Source organism: Grampus griseus, assembly GCF_964374135.1.
Source record: "Grampus griseus genome assembly, chromosome: X".
Lineage (NCBI taxonomy): Eukaryota > Metazoa > Chordata > Mammalia > Artiodactyla > Delphinidae > Grampus > Grampus griseus.
The window spans coordinates 12,691,761-12,697,549 of record NC_138999.1 but is presented as its reverse complement, the minus strand read 5'-3'; the positions used below and the strand labels follow the sequence as shown (position 1 = coordinate 12,697,549).

Below are 5,789 nucleotides of genomic sequence, written 5' to 3'. Positions count from 1 at the left end.
CCTAGCCGCGCCCCTCACGCCGGGACACGTCATTTCGCCTATTACGTCACTTCCCCGCGCGCCCGGCCCACGTCCCGAAGAAGCTTAAAGTCCCGCCCTGGCTACGCTCCCCGTGTCGGAGCCCGAACCTGTTTTCCACCCAGCTCTGCACCTGTTCTCTGTCCTGACTGCCTGACTGCCTGACTGCCCCTGCTGCCATCGCTCCGGGCCTCCGGCCGCGGTGACGCGCCGGCGCGCTAACTTGGGCCCACCTCTGGCCTCGCCGTGGCCCCACCCATCCTTGGAGCCGGACCATCTTTGTTGCACACCTTAGAACTGTAAAGCCACGCCCCCACGGACATGCCGCGCCCACGTTCACGGTAAATCCTTACACTGCGCCTACACCAGGGCCCTCCTTTCTGTTACGTCACTTGCGTCCCATACGCTACTCCGTGGCCCCGCCTCTTCATCGGCGTCCACGCCCCTGATCCGAGTCCTTTCACATTCCTCTTATCCTCTGGGCCACGCTCGTTTCGCTGACCCCACGCCGCTCTCTTGTGACCATTTCTCTGCTTTCCACTCTGGTAATTCCTCTGCCCACCTCTCCCGCAGTCTCGACCAATCCTGTCTTGCCTTTACGAGCGGCTACGCACCGACTGAGTCCCACATTTTCAGGTCAAGCCTCTGTGCTACGCCGAGACCACGCCCCTCCCGAAGTGGCAGTCGCTGCCGCTCCTTCCCACGGTTGTCCAAACCCCGCCCCTCAAGCCCGGGTTATATTCCACTCCCCTCTGTCCTGGCCAATCCCGGCGCTCCGCCTATGCCGCACTGTACAACCCTGAGGTCCCCATTGATCACGCTAACTCCGCGCATGCGCGATTCCCTGCATTCCGCATTCCGCCATGGCCACGCCCTGGGTTCCCAGGCCATCCCCTTCTGGTTGGACTCTGGCCTGGTCCACGCCTCCTGCTCTCCCTCTGCTGGCCGAGCCTGGTCCTGGGAAGCCGCAGAGAAGCGGGCGGGGCTCACGAATTTTAGGAGAAAGTCGCCCGGGTCTCGGAGCTAGATGTTAGTGGCGTGTATAGGGTGAGACGAGCCTGCGGATCTCTGCTCCACGCCTAAAAATGGATTTTCTTCATATTTCTCCCAGTTCCAAACACCAGAAGTCCAAGAGCAGAAACCGGATAGGAAACGTAACTGAGGACCAACTGGAACTGTGTTCCTACCAGCTTCCCAGCCGACTTTAAATGCTAGCGGGCTGCATGGAGTAAGCACACTCCTCTACTTCCTGATGGATGTCTCCTTCAGACGACTTTTTTAGGTACCTTGTGCCCTCCTGCTGTCTAGGACCTGTGGAGACAACACCACACTTAGATTTCTGCTTCTGGCCCCCTACTTTGAGATTAATTTTCTTTACTCTCTCCATTTACAATTCTGGGTCCACAGGAGAAAAGTGAAGAGGTTATTACCAGCTTTATTTATTTATTTTTTTCTTGTCCAGAAACCTCTGAGTGGGCGCTCCTAGGGGAAGGGCACTTTCCATTAGCCGTTCAGTTATTCATTCATTGAAGTCATATTTATGGAGTACTATGTTCCAGTGACAAGACAAACTTCAAGGAGCTTATAGTCTGTTCCCCAGCTTGGGTTTGGATGGGACAAGAATTGATGAGAAAGTTAGGGAAGATGTGGTAAGGGGGTCGGTTATAGGTGGAAAAGGACTTGGTAAGTGCTGGTCTCTTTCTTTTAAATTGAGGGATAATTGACATGTTACATTTTATTGGTTTCAGGGGTACACATAATGATTCAATATTTATATAATTGTGAAATGATCACCACAATAAGTCTAGTTAACATCCACACATAGCTACAAGTTTTTTTTCTTGTGATGAGACCTTTTAAGGTTTACTCTCTTTGCAACTTTGAAATATGCAACACAGTATTATTAACTGTAGTCACCTTTCTGTACATTGCATCCCCATGGTTTATTTATTGTATCAATATAACTGGAAGTTTGTAGCTTTTCGCCACTTTCACCCATTTTACCCACCCCCACACCCTGCCTCTGGCAACCACCAGCCTGTCCTCTGTATCTGTGAGTTAGGTGTTTTGTTTTTTGTTTGTATGTGTGTTTTTTAGATTCCACATATAAGTGAGATCATATGGTATTTGTTTTCTCTGTCTGGCTTATTTCACTTAGCATAATACCCTGCATGTTCATTTGGGTTTTTTTGTTTTTTTTGTTTTTTTGTTTTTTGCGGTACGCGGGCCTCTCAGTGCTGTGGCCTCTCCCGTTGCGGAGCACAGGCTTCGGACGCGCAGGCCCAGCGGCCACGGCTCAGGGGCCCAGCCGCTCCGCGGCATGTGGGATCTTCCCAGACCAGGGCACGAACCCGTGTCCCCTGCATCGGCAGGCGGGCTCTCAACCACTGCGCCACCAGGGAAGCCCCATTTGTTTGTTTTTGAGAAGCACAGTTTTTCTTGATTTTTAGTCCCAACGGAAATCCTGATTCCTCATCATAATGATGCTATGAACTAAGCAGGAAACAAGTGTCATAAAGTGTAAGTGTCATAAAGAGTTTCATACAGATCCCCTCAATGTAAACTGTTGCCACAATCACAAAGCACAACTAAATCAATTTTATGAACCACCCAAACTTTCCTGTTTATTTGAGATCACAGGCCCTCAGTGATATGACTTAGCTAGGGCAGCATTTAGATCATCATTCCCCACGATGGCAAGTAAGTTTTAGCTCACATGTCGACTGACTGAATAACTGCATTGGGAAGTTTTGTGGCTGAGTCCAGGCTCCGAAGGAAAATGTTCTGTAATAGATTAACAATGTCTGTTGTGAGTCCAGGATGGATGAGTGGTTGCAACAACCTATCTGGCATCTCTGATTTGTAGTAATAGAGGTCTTGCATGCACGTCTTTTAGGCGGTCTTCAAAAACATTTCGTACTGTAAGTTTTTGATGTTTTCAGACAGTAGAAAGATCAAGGTCACCGTCACTGGGCAAAACTTAAGGGCAGAAACTTTGATGTGTTGATTACTTCATATGCTTTGTATATCAAGCAGAATGAGGGTAGCTTAAAATTCTGTTATGAAAATGAGAGCATCTAACCTGAAAGATACATGGCCCCTCTACCTCTTTGTAGAGGTTGGTAAAGGCGGTACCTATTGGCAGGACTAAATGTGACTGGGTGACACTAACTGGCAGCCAGATATAAGATTAAGAATGGAAAATACTACTCCATAGAGCATGGTTACAATAATCTTTAGCCTAGAAAGAATATCATGACTTGTCAAAACTGTGAGAAAACTCTTTTTTTAAAAAAAATTAATTTATTTTGGCTGCGTTGGGTTTTCATTGCTGGGCACGGGCTTTCTCTGGTTGCGGTGAGCTGGGGCTACTCTTCGTTATGGTGCGCGGGCTTCTCATTGTGGTGGCTTCTCTTGTTGCGGAGCAGGGGCTCTAGGCACATGGGCTTCAGTAGTTGTGGCACGCAGGCTCAGTAGTTGTGGCTCGCAGGCTCTAGAGAGCAGGCTCAGTAGTTGTGGCGCACGGGCTTAGTTGCTCCGTGGCATGTGGGATCTTCCCGGACCAGGGCTCAAACCTGTGTCCCCTACATTGGCAGGCGGATTCTTAACCACTGCGCCACCAGGGAAGTCCTGAGAAAACTCTTAATACAACACCCAAGCAAAGTTGGAAAGAGTTAAACATTCAGGAAGAAATGTCAGTAAAGTCTTGTTTTTACTACATGGGACTTATTTTTTTTCATTTTTATTTTTAAAATTTTTATTTATTTATTTTCATTGAAGTATAGTTGGTTTATAATGTTGTGTTAGTTTCCGGTGTACAGCAAAGTGATTCAGTTATATATATTTTTTCAGATTATTTTCCATTATAGTTTATTATAAAATATTGGATATAGTTCCCTGTGGTATACAGTAAATCCTTGTTGCTTATCCATTTTATGTATAGTGGTGTGTATCTGTTAATCACATACTCCTCATTTATCCCCCACCTTTCCCCTTTGGTAACCATAAGTTTCTTTTCTATGTCTGTGAGTCTCTGTTTTGTATAAAGATTCATTTGTATTATTTTTTAGATTCCACATATAAGTGATATCCTATAACATTTTTCTTCCTCTGTCTGCCTTGCTTCACTTTGTATGATATTTTCTAGGTCCGTGCACATTGCTGCAAATGGCAATATTTCATTCTTTTTTATCACTGAGTAATATTCCATTGTGTATCTATACCACATCTTCTTAAGCCTATTGTCTGTTGATGGGCACTTGGGTTGCTTCCATGTCTTGGCTATTGTAAATAGCGCTGCTGTGAACATTGGGGTGCATGTATCTTTTCAAATTAGAGTTTTCATCTTTTCCGGATATATGCCCAGGAGTAGGATTGCTGGATCCTATGGTAGCTCTATTTTTAGTTTTTTAAGGAACCTGCGTACTGTTTTCCATAGTAGCTGCAGCAATTTACATTCTACATAGGACTTATTTTAATGTATTGGTCTTCATGCAGATGAGACACTCAGACAGGCGCATATGCATCCTGTTTATGAAACCGTCCTTTAAATTGCTACCTTAGGAATATAAAGTTGGCAGAATTACACTCACTCAGTTTGTCTGAATTAATCTTCATTTCCAAACATTAGTGATTAACTTTCTCTGAACTAGAAAATTGTTACCCTGTGTGAAAAAAAGGCAAGGTTCATAATGGTTACAGTTGTTGATTAACCTACAAAATTTGATGAGCCTTCGAATATCGTAGCTTCAGATTTTTTTTCTCATCTTGAAAAGGGCATAAGGTACGGGAGTGGAGACAAAAATTTTCCAAAGCCCAGGGTTCCTTGTTTATCAAAGATACTGGGAGTTGTTTTTCTCTGGCTGGGAATGTCAAAAAAATTGCAGTGTACCTCGTGATACTTCATTTCCACAGTCTTGAGCTCCTTAAACTGCCCATTTATGATTCAAATAAGTCAATTCAGTGTTATTAAATTACCAAATATTCATGGGCCGTGAGAAATGCAAATGGAACCAAATATAGTCCCTGCCCTCCAGGAGCTTAAAATTTGTAGGACCCAAAAGCAAATCATGTTGGCAATAGATCCATGTACAAATGTGAACAAAATGCTATGGGAACATAGGACAAAGAGAGAATAAAAAGTTAGTAGATTAGACAAGTCCACAGCAAATAGTAACAGCTAAAAATCTATAACAAAAAGAAAAGAAAAGAAAGATTCCTCGAAGGAGGTGATCATTGAGATAGACCTGTAATAGTGGTTAAGATGTTTAAAGATAAAAAAATGAAAGCTCACAGTGTTCAAGGTTGTATAGGTTTACAAAATACCTGTTTGTGACAGTGAAACAGAACAATCAGCTTCAAAATTTAAAAGCTACATTGGTTCTCCCTGCTACATCTTGTTTTATTGCAGGTAAATGGAGCATACATAATCCCCCATATGCGTTTACAGCTCTGATGTACTTTAAAAGGCATCTTGTGTGAATCAAAAGAACAACTCACGTGTTTTCTTTTCGTGTGGTCTCATATTTAATTCACCCTCCAGAGCAGTAGATCAATAGTTATGTGCCAAGAAACTGCTTTCCAGTAGTGTTATGGAGTATAAAAAAGCACAGAGAAATCAATTTCTCTTTCCTGTCTCAGGAGACTCAGTGCCTTTCATATTGCTCACGGCTACAGTAGTCTCAATTTTTTATCTGCATTCTCTAAACTCTAAATATTGGCAGTAAATAGGACCATATTCAGAATGATTGAAAATGCTTTATTTGCCATCA

The 5,789-nt window shown here is 44.1% G+C and overlaps 1 protein-coding gene across 1 annotated transcript in view; it reads left to right on the top strand.

Annotated features, from left to right (window-relative positions):
• The first annotated feature begins 381 nt into the window (after nucleotides 1-381).
• Nucleotides 382-5,789, top strand: part of CLTRN (collectrin, amino acid transport regulator) — a 47,003-nt gene continuing 41,595 nt past the window's right edge. Inside the window, exons 1-2 of the mRNA XM_082681821.1 lie at nucleotides 382-563; nucleotides 1,130-1,300. The gene's annotated coding sequence lies outside the window, so the exon portion shown is untranslated. The remainder of the gene's footprint in view (nucleotides 564-1,129; nucleotides 1,301-5,789) is intronic.